Source organism: Malus domestica, chromosome 15 (assembly GCF_042453785.1).
Source record: "Malus domestica chromosome 15, GDT2T_hap1".
Lineage (NCBI taxonomy): Eukaryota > Viridiplantae > Streptophyta > Magnoliopsida > Rosales > Rosaceae > Malus > Malus domestica.
Genome location: NC_091675.1, coordinates 39,810,699 through 39,831,601, shown reverse-complemented (window position 1 = coordinate 39,831,601; position 20,903 = coordinate 39,810,699). Strand labels below are relative to the sequence as shown.

The 20,903-nt window shown below is 38.4% G+C and overlaps 1 long non-coding RNA gene across 3 annotated transcripts in view; it reads left to right on the top strand.

The window, feature by feature from the left end:
• The first annotated feature begins 1,085 nt into the window (after positions 1-1,085).
• Positions 1,086-20,903, top strand: part of LOC139192162 (uncharacterized) — a 51,184-nt gene continuing 31,366 nt past the window's right edge. Inside the window, exons 1-6 of one of the 3 annotated variants that reach the window (XR_011576083.1) lie at positions 1,086-1,303; positions 1,387-1,546; positions 1,652-1,720; positions 2,419-2,477; positions 8,740-8,798; positions 9,741-9,993. This is a non-coding gene — a long non-coding RNA (uncharacterized lncRNA). Of the gene's footprint in view, positions 1,304-1,386; positions 1,547-1,651; positions 1,721-2,418; positions 2,478-3,419; positions 3,639-8,739; positions 8,799-9,740; positions 9,994-20,903 lie in introns of those variants that run through there. The other 2 variants (XR_011576082.1, XR_011576084.1) reach the window with 2 other exon arrangements.

Below are 20,903 nucleotides of genomic sequence, written 5' to 3'. Positions count from 1 at the left end.
GGTCTTCTAGAAACCAATTTTAATGTGTCCTAATCTGAAAATAAATCCCCCATGCAGCTGGAATTAAATTAGGATAGGATTAGGGTAGGATAAGATAAGATAGGATTGGATAGGATAGGGTTTGGATAATGTTTTGGATAAGGTTTCTTCACCTGAGCAGATTCTTTGGCTTCAACTTCCCTTCTTCAAGTAGGAAACCTTGTTTGAGTAGGAAACTTCAATCTTCTAGGAATCCAACTTCAACTAGGAATCCATCTTCAACTAGGATTTCATCTTCAATTAAGCACTTTCCCACTTCAATTAGGAATCTTTGTATCTTCAATTCTTCAACTTCAAAACACATTCCTAGCTTCATCAATCCTTCAAATTCGTCCATCCCTTGTGTTTCATGTGCATGAACTCCATTCTAGCCCAATTTTGCTCCAAAATGCTCCAAATTGCATCCTTTTGCTCACTTTGTCTCTAAAACCTGAAAACACATGAAAATAGCTTAAAAGACTACTTTAACTAAGAAAACACAACATAAATGCATAAGAACTAGCTAACTAAGGTGCATAAATATGCTCCTATCATTTAGCAATCCCTCCTAATCCCCGGTCTAGAACGATCCCTACTTACATCTTTGCTACAATTTGACAAAAAAGAGGGTTTAATTTGTGTGCCAAGTTAATTTTCACATCAAATTTTTGGCGCCGTTGCCGGGGATTAGCAATTTTGCTAATCCCTTGGATTGTTTTTGTTTCTTTTATTTCACTTTGTTTCTGACTTTGTTTAAAGTTTCTGACCTAATTTTGTTTCTTGTTCTTAGGTACTAATGTATGACTAGAAGCTCTCAACCGATTCGTGCGAACATCTTGGATTTTGACGACGATGTTGAGAGAAAGTTGAGAAGAGCTAGAAATCAGCAAGAACACCCTCCACCCAATTCCGAATCTGACCTTGAAGAAAACGTACAAGAAGAGGAGGAGGAAGCCACGGCAGGGATATTTTGTCACAGCCCGTCCCGGAATTTTAATTCCGAGGACATGAAAAGACGAAAATGCCCTTAAACGGGACTAAGGGGCGAAAATTTAACAATTTGGATTGAGTTGGACACGTGGGATCCCCACACCCCTCAATCCTCTCCCTATTTTCTGCATACTGTCTCTCTCTCTCCTCCCTCACGAATCTCTCTCTCTCTGTCACTCTTCTTCTCCGTTCGAACAAACCAACCACAAAACAACCTTAAACTTCCACCAACGACGGAGTTAAGACCACCATCGAACTCCTGGAGACTCCACGATCACGTAGACACCAATTTCAGGTAAGTTTTACTTCGGAAAACCTAGATTCTAAACTCCCCGTGAAAGTGCACTGTTCATGATCTTCGAATTGACTTTGTTTTAGGACAATCCAAGCTCACAGTGAGCTTAGTGAGGTTCCAAGGAAGCTCGGAGTGCTTCGTTGGAAGTTTTTGGACGTAAGAACACGGAGATCGATAAGTTCAAAGTTTGGCCGGAGCTTTCGAGGCATTTTCCGGCGAATCCCCGGCGAGTTAGGCATCGAGGTAGGTATCAATCTCTTCGTCTCGTCAAGTACTACAACTTTCCTTTTTGTTTCACTCAATTTTGTTGAGTATTGAAGAAGTTATACTCATTTGAAAAATACCCAGTTTCCGGCGACCTCCGAGGCTTTCGAGGCAGTTTTCGGCCAAACTACGGCGAACTAGGTGTTGGGAAAGGTACCATTCTCTTTGTCTCTTCAAGGGCTACAACTTTCGTTTTTGAATCACTTGATTTCGTTGAGAAATGACAAAGTTATGGCAATTTGAAAAACTGCCCAGAAAACGGCCGCCGGAAAAACCAGTCCGGCGACCCAAGGAAGAAGAAGGTGCTACAGTAAAAATAAAAAATAAAAATAAAATTATTTTAAAAATATGTCGACGTCCGTGACGTCAAGTAGATCACTGTGGTATATTCATATACCTAAATTGAACACCGTATGAGAAAGTTATTGAAGATTGTTGGTTAGGTGTTCAAATAACGTTTTATAGTTTTCACATTTAGGTGAAAATGTGAATTGATGATCCGACCGTTGGATCGTCACCAAACTTTGATACGTTGTAATACGTAATATTTGAGGATTATTGGAACTTACGGATTGGGAATCCGAGTTACGGATCTTCCGGAATTGGAATTGTAAGTCCATAATATAAAATGTTAACCGTCACTTAGTTTTGGAAATTGACGGAGATCCGACCGTTGGATGGTAATGAAATTTTAGGATGTTGTCCTAGAGGTATAATGTGGACCTCTGGAAGTTATGGATTTAAAATCTGAGGGGTGGATCTTCCGGATCAATCTACGTAGTGACGTATTTTATATAAGTTATATATTCTATCGATATGAATTCTGAGGTTGGAATTGATTATTGTTTTAGGCGCCGATCGTCATGACGCCTTGGCGTATTGTGCTAGGGAGTTGTAGGGCGAACTCCAGGTGAGTGGGCAGTTTTGTTTTCCGTATATATATATATACTTAACGTTTTCCCAGAAATTGAAAATGCATGAAATTATGTTTAAAATGAAATGCATATGAGTTATGTGGAAAAACGGGAAGTGAAATACCATGCATAGAATTGATATGAAAAGTATATAGAAATGTGAGTTGAAATGCCATGCATGAATTAATATATGATGCATATGTATGAATTGGTGCGGTGGACGCACAGGTAAGAATTGATTTATGATGCATATGTATGAAATGGTGCGGTGGACGCACAGATGAGTATTTAATTACTGTTATGATGATGATGATATATATTGAGCTCAAATCCTGCACCATGGTTTAGTGCTTATAGTATTCACCGCATCGCACGCTCGCCTTGGATCCAAGTAGATGCTAGTCGTACAGTCCACGCGGAGTGGGTACGACAGACCAGTCGCGAGAGTGTTAGTGAGATTCCGACTGGTGGGTGACCTTAGATTATGTTCACAGATGATTTATAAGAAGCACTAGAGCGTAACTTGTGTGCAGAAGGCCGGACGGGTCACAGAGGTGACTCCGGTAGAGTGATAATGATAGATTTTGAGCTCTAGGTTCAACCGTATAGGGCTATTAGAGGGCCTACGGTTGATTACTTTCTTGCACCTGATATGATTATGTTGATGCATTCATACCTTATTACTGTTGAGATGATGTGGCATGGCATAATTAATATGAGAAATGTTGAGATGACATGGCATGGCATGATTGATAAAGAGATAATGTTGAGATAGTAAAAAAATGAAGTTTTGAGAATATATATGTATATTTATATTTTACATTTCTGGGAAAGTATACAGGTTTTACGGAGAGGGGTTACAACGTTTTGAGAAATGTTTGGATTTGGAAAAGAATTGTTTTACTGACCCACTCAATTTTGGTTTTGCGCCCCTCCAGGTTCAGGAATCACAAAGGTGTGGTGACTACGAGGAATTCGACGGTGTTCTGACAGATTGGACAAAATTAGGACTCACCTTCGGGTGTATCAATTTAAATTGTATCTTAAAGCTTCCGTACTGTGCAAATGGTTACGTCACTCTCACGTGACGGCCAGCATGCCCTCCTTCGGGACGGGGTGTGTCAGTTGGTATCAGAGCATGGTTGCAATCTTGGACATTTTGAGAAGTTCTAGTGAATTCTGTCAGAACTACACCGCCTCGTAGCAAACCACGTAGTTAGAGGAACTTAGTCTCCCTGATTTAGCGGTTTAGGGGGAAACTATTATTATGGTGATTCAGTATATTATCAAAATGGACATTTTAAGATGGGTAATGAGTTGAACTTGAATCACCTAAGAGAAATGATGAACCTGAGGGAGCGAAGTAACGGTTTAACCATTTGGAAAAGATGTTTCAGATTATGCAAGTCAAAGGAATCTTCCTTCTGACAGGGGGTCGAGACGACTACCTGGTTTTGGGTATGAATTTGCATCCTGGTGGAAACAGGAATGTTAATTGTTGTCACCAGAGGAATCAGCCGATTTAAAATTTTTTAAGGAAAAGTTTATCCCTCCGGCATTTATTGATGGTAGTAAACAAGAGTTTACAAATATGAGACAAGGAAGGTGATGATCGAGGGATATTATAGAAAGTTTTCAGACTTGCCTCGTTCCATCCAGATATTGTTGTTAATTTGGTGGAGGTGTTATGTTGTTTTAAGCTGGGTGGCAAAAAGGGAAGTGGTAATTTGGGTGACCACTATCCATTGTATTTCTTACCAAGAGTATACAAGATGTTGTTGAGCCTTGAGGACTCTGAGAATATGATCAGCTAGAGTAAAGAAGAATAAGAAAAGATTGGGAATTAAAAGAAGACGATAAAGTTAATGATTCGTCATATCAAGGATATAGAAAGATTCAGAGCTTCAAAAGAAGTGAAGCTAGAGTTAATTCTTCCAGCAGAGGTTTTAATTTCGCTGGTCAGAGTAAAAGTGATGGATATACTGGTAATCCCAGATATTTGAGACAAGGTGTCTCGAGTAAAGGAAATGTACTTTGTGCAGCAGGTACAAAATTAACACTTTGGGAAGTGTGAAATTAATGAATGTGTTTATGTGAACAGAGGGGCCACAGAATTGTGAATCGTCCCTAGAATCAGTTGTACCCAACAGTTTTCTATGACATCATAGTGTTGATTCAGCAGAGTTATGGATTTAGTAGTTTGGTCGGATTGACCGTGAGTACAGAGAGATTTGATGAGTTATATGTTCAGCCGTACAGACCATGAGAAGTGGATTCGATTGACACATGAGAAATTGGTGAGTTATAGGCTCGGCCGTACCGACCACGCGGAGTGGATCCGGCCGACGTATTATTGAGATAAGAGTTGAATCAGCCGTATTGGTCATTCTAGTTGACTTCGGCTGATATATTTCTTATTATGTATGTTATTACCTAGAGAGTAGTAAATAAATGTAGTTGAGACGAGTGTATGTATTTTGCATTGAGTAACAAAATAGTAATGTTATATCTTTGAGAGTGGTTGCCTACTTATCGAGACAACGATGATTTATCAGTATTGCGGGCTGCAGACCGTAATATTAATAACTCATTCGTGGATTCGTTAAGCAAGCAAACCGGTAGATTATTTTATGTTAGTATTGTACTTATTCAGAATGCTTAGTAGTAATAGAGTATGTATTGTGTCGGTTAAATTATTTCCATTAGATTGGTTGGTTATAATTGTGACAAGACGGAATGTTAAGGGAAACCAGTACTTTCCATCGATCTGGATGACCAGAGATTACTTTTGTAAGTATGCAAAGTGGATTGAGTCAGGCCGTTATTTATGCTGTGAGAGTAAAGAGATTGTTTTCGAAAGGCTGTCAAAAATATTAGCTCGTGTGGTGCTAAATGATGTTGTTTGGAGTAGTGTGAATAATGTCAAAAAGGGGTTAGACTTTTCTTGATGTCTTCCCTGAAAGTATACCTGGATTGCCTTCAGGCAGAGATATGAGGTTCACTATTGATTTGTTGCCAGGTATAAATCTATGTTAAAGATTGGTTCAGGATGAGTTAAGGGAATTGGAAATTCAGTTGAAAGAATTGGTTGATAAAAGTTTCATTCAACCTAGTACAACATTTTTTAGGAGCCCCAGTTTGTTGGTGAGGAAGAAAATGGACTTAGAGATTGTTCATTGATTATAGACAATGGAGTCGGGTAACGATTAAGAACCGTTATCCATGGTAATGTACTGATGTTTATTTAACCAGCTCAGAAGTAATTGCGAAGATTCAAAGATTGAATTGAGATCTGGTTACTACCAATTGAATATTATAAGTGACGTTGATCATAAGATGGTTTTCTGGACTTGTTATGGTCCTTATGAAGTTTGGTGATGCTATGTGGATACTCATGCTGTTTTATGAGTTGATGGATGAAGTATTCCAATAATGCCTTGATAGATTGATATCATTTTTATTGAAGATATTCTGGCATATTCTGAGCCAGAGCAGAGCATGTAAACGTATTAAGTCGGTGAACCAAAGATTGAGAGAACGTTGGTTGTATGCTAAGTAGCAAATGCTAAAGTTAGACGAATCAGGTGGCATTCTGAGATTTGTTATATATTCTTAAGGTATTCAAGTGAATCCTTAAAAGATAGCAGAAATTGAGAAATTGGAACAACCACGAGCTGTAATTGAGATTCAGAATTTCTTAGCTTACCAGGCTATCTTGGATGGTTGTGAAAGATTTTTCAGTCATTGCTTTGTCATTGACGAGACTGTTGAGAAAAGAGGTTATGTATGAGTGGGAAGGAAATTGTGAGCAAAGGATTCAACAACTGAAGTATTTCCTCACTCATGCACGTATTTTGGTATTCCCAGAGAATAGTGGTAATCATAAATTTTTAGTGATGTTTCTTGAATGGTATTGGATGCATGTTGATGCAAATGTTAGGGTGATTGCATACGTTTCACGATAAATGGAATCTCATAAGATGAATTACCCTACGGGTGACTTAGAAATCATGATTACCATTCTTGCTGTGAAGTTATGAAGGCATTATATTTGGTAAGAATGCAAGATTTTTACGAATCCCAAAAGTCTTCAATATCCATTACTTGGAAGGATTTTGATATGAGGCAGCGAAAGTGAATTGTATTGCTTAATGAACATGATTGTACGATCAGGGTGATCGTAAAGTTTGTTCTAACTGAAGCACTTGGTGAGAAGACTACAGTAAGATTAATGTCTGGCACGTTTGCCAAGAGTATCATCTTGTGGATTGAAAACCAACGGAAGAAAAATTAAGAATGGAAGATCGAGAAGAAGTTATACTTGTTAAATTTCAAGTTAGGCCTGTTTGGTAAGGTCGAACTTGAAACTTAAATGCTTGACGAAGAAATTTAAGAATTAACCAAGGTAGAGAAAGAAGGTAAGTTAAATCCTAAGTTAATCGGACTTAAGTGATTATCGAAAAGTTGGTGAAGTTGCTTACAAGCTTGTGATGCCCTCAGAATTGGTTAAGGTGCAAAACATATTTTATGATTCGATGCGTTGTCACTAGGTGGCAGATTCGTCACATGAGATTCTGGTGTAACTATTGAGAATTAAATTGGATTCGACTTGATAAGGAATCAAGGACGACTTTGGATTGGAAAAAGAAGGTCCTGAGAATTAAGACAGAGTAAGTAGTAAAAGCTTTGTGAAGGAAATCATTCAGTAGAAAAGTATGTGGGAGAAAGAGAATCGGATGAGAAAGATTTACCCGAAGCTATTGTTGGAGTATGGTTGATTTAGTTGGTTGCTGGAATTTCGGGGACGAAATTCTATAAGGAGGGAAGATTGTCACAGCCCGTCCCGGAATTTTAATTCCGAGGACATGAAAAGACGAAAATGCCCTTAAACGGGACTAAGGGGCGAAAATTTAACAATTTGGATTGAGTTGGACACGTGGGATCCCCACACCCCTCAATCCTCTCCCTATTTTCTGCATACTGTCTCTCTCTCTCCTCCCTCACGAATCTCTCTCTCTCTGTCACTCTTCTTCTCCGTTCGAACAAACCAACCACAAAACAACCTTAAACTTCCACCAACGACGGAGTTAAGACCACCATCGAACTCCTGGAGACTCCACGATCACGTAGATACCAATTTCAGGTAAGTTTTACTTCGGAAAACCTAGATTCTAAACTCCCCGTGAAAGTGCACTGTTCATGATCTTCGAATTGACTTTGTTTTAGGACAATCCAAGCTCACAGTGAGCTTAGTGAGGTTCCAAGGAAGCTCGGAGTGCTTCGTTGGAAGTTTTTGGACGTAAGAACACGGAGATCGATAAGTTCAAAGTTTGGCCGGAGATTTCGAGGCATTTTCCGGCGAATCCCCGGCGAGTTAGGCGTCGAGGTAGGTATCAATCTCTTCGTCTCGTCAAGTACTACAACTTTCCTTTTTGTTTCACTCAATTTTGTTGAGTATTGAAGAAGTTATACTCATTTGAAAAATACCCAGTTTCCGGCGACCTCCGAGGCTTTCGAGGCAGTTTTCGGCCAAACTACGGCGAACTAGGTGTTGGGAAAGGTACCATTCTCTTTGTCTCTTCAAGGGCTACAACTTTCGTTTTTGAATCACTTGATTTCGTTGAGAAATGACAAAGTTATGGCAATTTGAAAAACTGCCCAGAAAACGGCCGCCGGAAAAACCAGTCCGGCGACCCAAGGAAGAAGAAGGTGCTACAGTAAAAATAAAAAATAAAAATAAAATTATTTTAAAAATATGTCGACGTCCGTGACGTCAAGTAGATCACTGTGGTATATTCATATACCTAAATTGAACACCGTATGAGAAAGTTATTGAAGATTGTTGGTTAGGTGTTCAAATAACGTTTTATAGTTTTCACATTTAGGTGAAAATGTGAATTGATGATCCGACCGTTGGATCGTCACCAAACTTTGATACGTTGTAATACGTAATATTTGAGGATTATTGGAACTTACGGATTGGGAATCCGAGTTACGGATCTTCCGGAATTGGAATTGTAAGTCCATAATATAAAATGTTAACCGTCACTTAGTTTTGGAAATTGACGGAGATCCGACCGTTGGATGGTAATGAAATTTTAGGATGTTGTCCTAGAGGTATAATGTGGACCTCTGGAAGTTATGGATTTAAAATCTGAGGGGTGGATCTTCCGGATCAATCTACGTAGTGACGTATTTTATATAAGTTATATATTCTATCGATATGAATTCTGAGGTTGGAATTGATTATTGTTTTAGGCGCCGATCGTCATGACGCCTTGGCGTATTGTGCTAGGGAGTTGTAGGGCGAACTCCAGGTGAGTGGGCAGTTTTGTTTTCCGTATATATATATATACTTAACGTTTTCCCAGAAATTGAAAATGCATGAAATTATGTTTAAAATGAAATGCATATGAGTTATGTGGAAAAACGGGAAGTGAAATACCATGCATAGAATTGATATGAAAAGTATATAGAAATGTGAGTTGAAATGCCATGCATGAATTAATATATGATGCATATGTATGAATTGGTGCGGTGGACGCACAGGTAAGAATTGATTTATGATGCATATGTATGAAATGGTGCGGTGGACGCACAGATGAGTATTTAATTACTGTTATGATGATGATGATATATATTGAGCTCAAATCCTGCACCATGGTTTAGTGCTTATAGTATTCACCGCATCGCACGCTCGCCTTGGATCCAAGTAGATGCTAGTCGTACAGTCCACGCGGAGTGGGTACGACAGACCAGTCGCGAGAGTGTTAGTGAGATTCCGACTGGTGGGTGACCTTAGATTATGTTCACAGATGATTTATAAGAAGCACTAGAGCGTAACTTGTGTGCAGAAGGCCGGACGGGTCACAGAGGTGACTCCGGTAGAGTGATAATGATAGATTTTGAGCTCTAGGTTCAACCGTATAGGGCTATTAGAGGGCCTACGGTTGATTACTTTCTTGCACCTGATATGATTATGTTGATGCATTCATACCTTATTACTGTTGAGATGATGTGGCATGGCATAATTAATATGAGAAATGTTGAGATGACATGGCATGGCATGATTGATAAAGAGATAATGTTGAGATAGTAAAAAAATGAAGTTTTGAGAATATATATGTATATTTATATTTTACATTTCTGGGAAAGTATACAGGTTTTACGGAGAGGGGTTACAACGTTTTGAGAAATGTTTGGATTTGGAAAAGAATTGTTTTACTGACCCACTCAATTTTGGTTTTGCGCCCCTCCAGGTTCAGGAATCACAAAGGTGTGGTGACTACGAGGAATTCGACGGTGTTCTGACAGATTGGACAAAATTAGGACTCACCTTCGGGTGTATCAATTTAAATTGTATCTTAAAGCTTCCGTACTGTGCAAATGGTTACGTCACTCTCACGTGACGGCCAGCATGCCCTCCTTCGGGACGGGGTGTGTCAGTTGGTATCAGAGCATGGTTGCAATCTTGGACATTTTGAGAAGTTCTAGTGAATTCTGTCAGAACTACACCGCCTCGTAGCAAACCACGTAGTTAGAGGAACTTAGTCTCCCTGATTTAGCGGTTTAGGGGGAAACTATTATTATGGTGATTTAGTATATTATCAAAATGGACATTTTAAGATGGGTAATGAGTTGAACTTGAATCACCTAAGAGAAATGATGAACCTGAGGGAGCGAAGTAACGGTTTAACCATTTGGAAAAGATGTTTCAGATTATGCAAGTCAAAGGAATCTTCCTTCTGACAGGGGGTCGAGACGACTACCTGGTTTTGGGTATGAATTTGCATCCTGGTGGAAACAGGAATGTTAATTGTTGTCACCAGAGGAATCAGCCGATTTAAAATTTTTTAAGCTACTTTCATGTGTTTTCAGGGTTAAAGGACATATTACACGAAATGATGCAATTTGGAGCTTTTGGTGCAAAAAGTGAGCTGGAATGTGGTGTATGCAAATGGAGCATGAGGAATGGACGAGTTTGAAGGTCAAAGAAGCTTAAGAATGAAGAAATGAAAGTGATGAACTAAGAATTCGGAATTGGAAACCAAAGTTTCTAAAGTTGGAAGTTTCTATTCTTGGAGGTTTCCAATTTCGAGAGTTTCTATTCTCGGCTTTGGGCTTTTGGATGACCCATCTTTGCCTCTTGGACCTATGCCGCACCTAACCCTAACCCTAGCCCACTTAATCAGCCGCATCTAGGCCTTGTTCACATGAAAAAAATCTGATTACTTACCCTAAGCCCATGCCGCACCTAATGTTCTAGAAACCCTAGTTTTTGGTGGATTTCCTAACCCTAGCCGCACCTAAACCCTAGCCCATTTGTCTAACCTGATTTCTTTAGGGTTTGGCTGCCTATATATATGTGTTTTACCTCCCTTGGCCGAACACCACCCTCTCCATATTCAGAAATTCGTCCAAAGCCCTATTTCCCATCTTGCCGCACCTTTCCTTCATTCCAGCCGATTTCTACCACCATTCTTCATCTCCACACCTTCCACACAACACCCATACACCATCCCCAAGCCTTGCCGTGCCTTCCCACCACCATCACCACCTTGTGCAGCCACCATTGGAGGAGGAAGAAGTAGTGCCGTGCATTCCAAAGGAGGAAGACACCTTGCACATGCAATCTGCCATTAGTAGAGTGTTTGGAGTTCTTTCTTTCTTTGTTTCTGTTTTCATGTTTAATTTAAATTGTTGTTCAATTATGTTAGACATGTGGAACTAATTTCCTTTTAGTTAGAGGTGAATTTGAAGCCATGGACATATGTTTTATATGATTTGATTTCTTCCAATTATGATTTCAGAAATTGTGAATGTGATTTACTTATCTATTTGATTGATAACTTGTTTATGTATGTGGGTTGAGGGTCGACACTTAATATGCATGCCTAAACTTGATGCTAGGATATAAGGGAATTTCACCTAATCGTTATTAACTTATATTCATAAGTAGTGAAAGTCGCTAGTCACGATTGCGTTAAGTAAATCCTAGGCAAGAATAACATGCGTATCCCATAGTTATGAATGCCTCGTCAATGCTTATGATGTCCATTGAACTTAATGATCTTTGATATGTGTCTCTATCATGCGTATTCCATAGTTAGGGTCCTTGATAAGAATAATTTGGTTGTAATGCGTATTCCATTCAATTCAATGAATCTAGGGAAATCTGAGAATTAATTGGTGCAATCTAGTTAATTTGGGGCATTGTCATTCATGGTTTGTTGAAAGAGTAATTGGAGATCGAGTTGTATGCATATGTTCATGTGTGGATAAGGAACCCTCTAACTAGCTTCTCACCATTCTATTTAATCACAATCTGTGCTGCTTTACATTTGTTTTTACAGTCTGAGTTTTAAAGTTTTAATTTCGTCAAAATCATTCCCCCATTTATTTTAAAGTGTTAGATTAGTTAGAAATCCATTTAGTTGTGTTTTTAAGTGTTTTGAGTCAAGTTATAGTCCAAATTCGTCCAAACTAGTTGTAGGTACTCAAAACTGCCCAGAAAGTGGTTTTAAGGCAGTTTTGAGCCTTTTAGTTGCTGTTTTGAGTTTTTAGTTTGTTTAGGTGTTTTAAACCCTAGTTTTGCATTAATTGAGTCTAGTTTAGTGTTCTACATTATATTTTTATGTTCTTGAGTCAGTTTTACATTGATTAGCATCCCTAGTTAATCCCCGGTTAGAACGATCCCTATTTGCTCATATACTACAATTGTCATCCATAGGGTTTAATTTGTGTGTCAAGTTAATTTTCACATCAAATTTTGGCGCCGTTGCCGGGGATTAGCAAAATTGCTAATCCCTTGTGTTATTGCCGTGTGTTTTAGTATAAATTACTTAGTTTCTTATTTTGTTTGGTTTTCTTGGTTTAGGTACTAGTGCATGACGCGGAGCTCTCAAACCGTGCACGCACACATATTGGATTTCAACGACGATTTTGAGCGTGATTTGAGAAGAAAGAGGAGGCATCCCGAACCTAGTGAACCTAGTTCAAGTTCAGAGGCCGAATCTGAGTTTGAAGAAGTGGAAGAAGAAGTTATGGCAGTGGACAATCGGACCATTAAAGAGCTTTCGGCCTCGGGGTTGACCAATGCCGCACCATTATGCATTCAATACCCCGCGGCTGCCCAAGGCAAGACCGACGAATTTGAGTTGAAGTCAAGCTTGTTGCACCACATTCCGAAATACCATGGGCTTTCCATGGAAGATCCCAACAAGCATCTCAAGGAGTTCGAGGTTGTTTGTTCGAGCATGACACCTATCAATGTTGACGGGAGTATTCTGATGATGAAGGCTTTTCCATTCTTACTTTTGGAAAAGGCGAAAGATTGGCTTTACGAGTTAGCACCCGGAACGGTTACATCTTGGGATAGTATGAAAAGAGCGTTCTTGGAGAAGTTTTTACCAACTGCAAGAGTCATTCTCTTGAGGAAACGGATTAGTGGCATCTAACAAAACCCAGGTGAATCGTTTCCTTCTTATTATGAACGTTTTAAATCACTTGTTGCTTCTTGTCCACAGCATCAAATGAAGGAGGAGCTGCTCATTCAATATTTCTACGAAGGACTCCTTCCCATGGAACGCCAAATGCTTGATGCCTCGGCGGGAAGAGCGTTGGTGGATAAGACTCCGGAGGCTGCAAAAGTTCTAACTGCCAACCGAGCACATAATGCACAACAATACGAAGGTGTTGGACAAAGAGACCCCCCACGGCCACAAGTGAATGAGGTAAGTTCTATGCCCGAGATTCAATCCCAATTAGCTAACCTTACTTCTATTGTTTCTCAGTTGGCCGAGGGAATGAAGATTCATGGACCAAGTGTGTGTGGCGTGTGCTCGGTGCAAGGACATGCCAATGATCAATGCCCTCAGTTGATTGAGAATGAGGGTTGGGAAACTGCCAATGCCGTGGGGTTTGGGAACCAAAATCAACCACGCCATGATCCATACTCTAATTCCTACAATCCGGGGTGGAGAGACCATCCAAATTTCAAATGGCGGGATCCTCAACAACCCCAACAACAAGGAGGATTTAGGCAGCAACCACCGGGCTTTTATACAAAGCCATTCGTCCCCAATCAAAACCAAGTGCAAACCGCCCCACCAACCTCAGGTACGTCTTTGGATAATGATCAAGCACGGTCTTCTCAAGAATTTGCTTGATTTCCCTATTCGAAACCTCGGCTTGCAAGAATGATCGTCCTTAGGAAATTTAATACTTTCAGAAAGATTAAAATCAACGACTTCCCCATCAAATTCCATCGTTAAAGTTCCTTTAAACACATCTATCTTGGTGCGGGCTGTTTTCATGAAGGGTCTCCCTAATAGAATCGGCAATGGGGTAGAATGGGGTGAATCCTCCATGTCAAGCACGTAAAAGTCCGCTGGAAAAATCAAATTACCAACCTGCACCAAAACATCTTCCAAAACACCCTTTGGGTATGCATTAGAACGATCGGCTAATTGAATTATCACACCATCATTTTTAAGCTCACCTAAGTTCATAGATGCATAAATTGAGTATGGCATAACATTAATCGAAGCCCCTAAGTCTAACATGCATTGTTCAAACTTAGTATTACCAATAACGCATGGAATTGTAAAACTACCCGGATCTTTGCATTTAGGGGGTAATTTCCTTTGTAACACAGCAGAGACGTTTTCACTTACCTGGACCACCTCTTTGTTCGAAATCCTTCTCCTTGTTGTACAAAGTTCTTTTAAGAACTTAGCATACCTCGGGACTTGCTTAATCGCATCAAGGAGCGGGATATTGACTTGAACTTTCCGAAAGGTCTCTAGAATGTCCTTCTCGGCTTCTTCCTTCTTTGATTGCCTAAACCTGCCAGGAAAGGGCACATTCAGTGGAATAGAACTAGAAAAAGTCGAATTTGGACTTACCTTGGTGGTTGAGGACGATTTAGGAGGGTTAGAGGGTGGCGGCATGGATTGGTCATCCTTGGCCGTGGGTTTTGCTCTTTGTGCCTCCTCTTGCATCAACTTGTCCTCTTCGTCTTGACTTGATTTGGATATATTCGAGTCTGCTTCAACCTGTTTACCACTTCTCAACATGGTGGCCTTAGCGGTTTCAAATCCTCCCTTCAGGTTCACAACGGTTGAACTAGGCAATCTGCCTTGTTCTCTAATTTGCCCCATAAACTCTGCAATTTGACCCATCTGCTTCTCCAAGTTGTCCACCCGTTTGTCTTGGATTTGTCTCTCCTTATTTTGAGTTTGTACTTCCTGCGTCAAATTAGTAAGTAACTTAACAACTTGATCATTATCCAAAGACGTACCTGAGGTTGGTGGGGCGGTTTGCACTTGGTTTTGATTGGGGACGAATGGCTTTGTATAAAAGCCCGGTGGTTGCTGCCTAAATCCTCCTTGTTGTTGGGGTTGTTGTGAAGGAATTATTTTGTAAAACATGTTCATTTGAGCAACATCATATAGCATGCAATTAACAATTAAAGGCGGAATCATGCTTGTATGCACTCAAAAACAAAACATTACCATGAAATTCAAAGCCTAGTAAATTGGTGAACCAATAATCAACTCAAAACAAAGTGAGTTGAAATTAATACCTTTGTAGATTCCTCTTTGCATAAGCAAAGGCTAATCACCCAAAGAGATAGGGCCTTCATTCCTTGCTTCTTAGATCCATGGATTTGGATGGAAGAATAGGTTCTCCAAGTTCCCAAAATTGAGAACCTCTAAGTCTCTTCACCAAGGTTAGATTGTAGAAGAAATGAGTGACCTTGGAGTAGTAGGATTGCTAGATGTACCCTCCAAGGTGTTGGCCTCTTTAGAGAGAAAATGGAGAGACAATTCTCACCAATTTTCCCCAAAAATAAACCCTTTTAATCCTTAATGAATATTTGGCTATAAAGTCATTTATATAGTCACTTCTTTAAGTGACCTAAATAACCAAAACCCTAATTCATTCCATATGGCTGGCCATTTAGGGATTTTTGGGCTTTTGGGCTTTAATGAATCTTTATTCATTAAATTGTCATACAACTTAAGTTAATGGGCTTGACGTTCGAAGCCCATTGGGCCTTAAGGTCCAAAACTATCCCGAAGTCATTTAACGAACTTATTCGTTTGATTAATTAACATATTAATTAATCCTTGCCATAAATAAATGATTAAACCATTTAATCATTCTTACTCATTTCCGTTTAATCTCCAATCTCTACCTTTTATGGTGTGCGATCCATTAGGTTCCTTTTAGCGAGGTAGTGGGCGATTAAAACCATTTTACATCGATTGTGAATTGAAACTATTTTCAATTCTCCCTTTAGTGATTACACACGTTTAGGGCTTCCACAAACCATGAGTGACACCTAGCAGCATATCATGGTTATCCAAGCTAATCAGAAGAGGTGGAGAACCTATTCAGTTCGAGATTACAAATGCAATACGGTCTTTCTCTAATCTAATACTCTTGACCACATTGTTTGGTTTGATAGTTTATTTTCTCATGTCTACTATCCAATATGTGTCTTGTGCTTATATGATTACCTTGAATGTGATTCGGAACGCATTCCCTAATCTCATTCATACTCTGGCCAGAGATTCAAATCATATCAGAGAGTATTCTCCCTCAAACGGTTTGAAGGTTAGAGATCCCTTGTTGCGCATTCACTTGTCTCCATAGATAAGTGGCTTGACCCCAACGATGCCGTGGACACCCTCCTGATGGAGTGACTTTGACATAATCAAAGATCAAGGACTTAACCACAAGACAACTATGATGCCTCAGGTCAAAGGACTACTTTGCATTATCCCAACCATGAGTTCTCATGTGACATGGAATATGAGAACTCTTCGTTGATCGCGTTCAGTGAACTCATTCTCTATTGAGCACCTACCGTACTTGTCTTGATGTCACACACACCAATGATTCGAGACTAATCACTCTCCCTGAGAGAAGACATAGTACGTACTGATCTTAACGGACTGTCAACGCCCAATTGGCAATCCTATGATCAGGAACGTTTAGGATGTGTCTACGAAAGAATGGTCTCATGAATCTAACTTCATTAGATTACATTCTCCCAATCACATATTCCTTGGACTTTATCGTTTAAGCATATAACATTTATATGAGACGGCTCAAACAATAATCTTTGCCCTTTATATGTAAAACTAGATTAGTTTAACATGTGAAATGTCCGTAAAGTATCATCACATGATTGGCTTTAGGGCACATTTCCAACAATCTCCCACTTGCACTAGAGCCAATCAGCTTAGTCATCTTGATGATACCTCTTCTGTAGTCATTTCATAAATGGCTAAATAGTAGGCCTAGACAGTGGATATTCATATGTGTTATCCATAGAAGCAACCTTGAGAATAACGACGTCACCATTATACATGATTCTCAATCATGTGGTTCAGTCTCTCATTTGAGTTCGGATCTTGATGAGACCTTGATTCCCAGGCTTGAGCTATCGCCCCATTAGTGTCATACACTTTCTGGTTGGAACCGAATAGAAAGTTCATAAATGAACTTTCCCATCCAAACAACATTGTTGTAAACTTCTATATGGCAATATATCTTGCATTCATAATGGAACACACTAAAGTCATTACTTTAATGTTTCCATCCAAATATCTCTTTAGTCATAATAAAGAGATATTCGTTTATCTCTTCATTCATAATGAAGAAACATCCAATGATGGATTAGATTCATAATCTAATACATTTACGCTTCCTTTACGTTACTTTGATTCTTCCTCGATCTTTGAGGAATTTATCCTTTAGTATTTCTTAAATACTTAAGGACTCACTTGACAGTTGCCATGGTTCTGATCCTGGGCTTGCACTGATATCGTCTTGTACCGTTCTAGGTACAACTCATATCAATGTTTTTCATATAATATGAAATACATAAATCACCTTTCTGCGTATGCATAAAGGATTCAATTTACGCATTATTTCTTTGTGAGTCAAAGGGTACATTCCCTTTGAGAAGGGCAACTTGCTAGTCTCACTAGAATCGTCCTTCTTATTGAAGTTTATCATCATATGAGAAACTTCCTAGCATCCATTGTCTATTATTAGGGATTGATATAATCCAATTATATCAAGAAATATATCATTATAGATTTCCATCCCATGTATATAGACTATATCTCCCATATACATTCTATCTTCATATAATGTATTAAAGTCATAACTTTAACGAAGAAGTATTCTTTTCATTTCCAAAATTAATATATCATATATACTTAAATTTTAGGAACATGATTAACTCCCACTAATCTTTTGTAAAACTCGTAAACAAAAGATTCATTTACATCTTTATGAGAAATCAAACGATTTGATCCTTTTTCTCATAAAATGCAAATAGCTCCCACTAACTTGCTAAGATCCATGATGGATGGATCTCTACAACTTACATGTCTTGTGATTTATAATTTTAGACATATATTATCAAGACTATCTTAATAATGGTTTCGGAAACCCATATTATGTCAAAACATTGAATCACCATTTAGTTGTAGCTAGCAATCTTCGAATTAATTGAAACTAAGACTACGTCAAAAATGGTTCCTTTAAAGTCAACCATTCTCTTTGATTGTAGTCACCTTAAGCTACCAATTAGCTATGAAGGTTTCATTATTTCGAGTCAAATGGTACTTTACCATTTTCTTGAGTATATATCGTATATGCACTCAATGTAGTCATAAAGTTCAAAACCATTCAACTGAGACGGTTTATAAATCCTTATCGACTACCTTGGAGCTTGTGGTATAGGAACTAGGTTGTTATATTTGTTGATTACTATCTTGTCTCTCAAAGAACCCATTCTTCGAGTTCTATCTCTCGTTCATTTGCTTTTAGGCAAATCACATTGTAGAATTACAATGAACTACCCAACAAAACAACATTTGTTAGTTGGTTTATAGAAGCGATATCCAAAAGTTATTTTAAGGATATCCTACAAGATTGTTATCAAACAAATATTGCTTATTAGCACACAACCCCAAATCTTAACATGCTTAAGATTTGTCTTTCTTTCCAACTACATCTTATGGAGTCATGAAAATATTGGAAGATCTTCTCATTGACAATCATATTGTTTTAGAAGTATATATCCTATATATGGGTAATAGATAATATCTAACGAACTAAAACTTATTCGAGTTCGTTCTTCTCCTAATGGAGAAATACATTATCTTATGATGCTTATTTCCTTGATATCTTTCAAGGAAACTTATCTAAAGTGTTACCTTTCTTGGATCAAATCTAAGGAGGTAAATACTTTAGATGTCTTACTCATCAACTTACATTACTTGAATTCTTTGAAACATTTTGCAAAGTATTCGGACTTGTGTTTATTCAAAATAAACTATAGTCCAACCGAGAGTGATCTTCGGTGAATGTTATTCAACATGAGTAATCTTATGTTTGTGGACAAGTGCCACTAACATTTAAGTGAATTAACCTCAACAACTTTGTGATTCTTTCTTCTTTCCAAAAGAATAAAGATTCGAACATTTCGCCTCCATACAATTTTAACAAGAAGGTATTGGATCCGGATCTAACGATCCAAAGCGTCCATTTTTCACCAACTCATAACTTATGTTTTTAGAGGAATCACAACTTTAGTTGGGATTAGTCACTACCTTGCAACCTTTTGGGTTTTAAGCATCATTATTTTCTAAACAGTTAACACTACCATATTATCTCTACTATAGAGATAATTAATTAGATTACCATAATCCAATCATTGATTAATAAAGAACATTGTTTTGTCAAACAAAACATTTATCCATTTCACATAGTGACGGAATTTAGTTCCTTAAAATTGGAATATAAAGACAATCTATGTTTTTCCAATTTCTTTGGTAGTTCATATGAGGAAGTAAGTACCATCTGCTTTCGCAGAGATCTATATTTGATTCACGTTTCCGAATGTGAAGCACCTTTTCTTCACTCATATATCTTCTACTTCTTATTAGTCACACTTTTACAACGATTTGTAAAACATAGTTACTAATACGGAATCAAGCATTCAAGTAGAAGAACCAACTGTTTTGAACTATTCAAGAACAATTTACAACACCTTCGAAAGGTGTGTTCTTGACACTTGCAAGACATTTCTTGCAAATACCCCTTCCAATATCCATCATTTCATAAAGAAAGTTTGTTCCCTTGGAGTTATTTATCTTCTTTATCTGACTTCTCCTTTTGACTACAATAGTCATGGTCCCTAAACTCCCACTATCTCTCTTGAAACCTTTTTCAATTGTGTTATACACATCAAACAATTTTGGAGAGTATGTGGTTATTGTTTACTACATAGTTTACAATAAACTTAGTGAACGATTAGGATAGGGAAACAAAGGTGAAGTCCTTGCCTAGTTTCCGTCTCGTTAAGTGGTTTATCACTTCAACATTCAATGATTCAAAATCATCATAAGTCCATGTTAATGGACTATTTTTGTCAACCAACCATTATGTTCTAAACATAATTACAAACTTTAAAGAGTTGTACAAGGCAACTCTTATTTCTTCACACAACAAATTGTAAGTGAAGAATCATGGCACATAAAGTGTTCATGCCTTTGTGCTTTCTTCTCAAGTTCTTTGTTCATGTAACAAAGAAACAAGCACTAAGTGTTTGCATTGACTAAGGGTTGTTCAAAGCAACTCCTATTTCTTCATACAACAATTTGTAATTGAAGAATTATGACATTAAAAGTGTTGTCCTCTTTATGATAGACCTTTTCTAACATATTCTTCCAATGATACATTATCAATAGGAAGATTGTGAGGATGAGACTACTTAGGTACATTTACAAGCCATTAAAGACAATCTATGGGATTGTTGTACCAAGTCCGGAAACTAAAACATTCGGTTTTTATTTGTCAAGTGATGGATAGCGTTTGCAAATATATTGGTAAACAAATACATAACGAATATAAATTGATTGATTTTAGGCCATTTGATTCAGGGTCTTTAAATCAAATAGCACCACCCACTATTTTTGGCAAATTCCATATCCCTCATTGGAATTCGAGAGTTTTGGATGAAACTCCTAGTAGGTTATGGGAGGCTCACTATTACCAAGCCCACCTCAGAAGAACTCCATATTGGCTAGCAACAATAATAATGAGAGAGTACGCTTACTCATTTGCAACTAATGCAAGTACCCATCTCGTTTGGCCTCTAGAGAATGATGCCTCAGAAGAACTCCATATTGGCACCATTGCACTTAGTTAAGTCATTCCCACCATGCTAGTTCAAGTAGGGGTTCAAGAATGGCCTCAGAAGAACTCCATATTGGCCACACTCGTTGCCTACCTTTCACTTCATCATATGTGTATAGGTTTCTCCTGAATGCAAGCACATACTTTGCAACCCCAGAATTGGACGAATACGGTGTATGAGTCACACACGATTG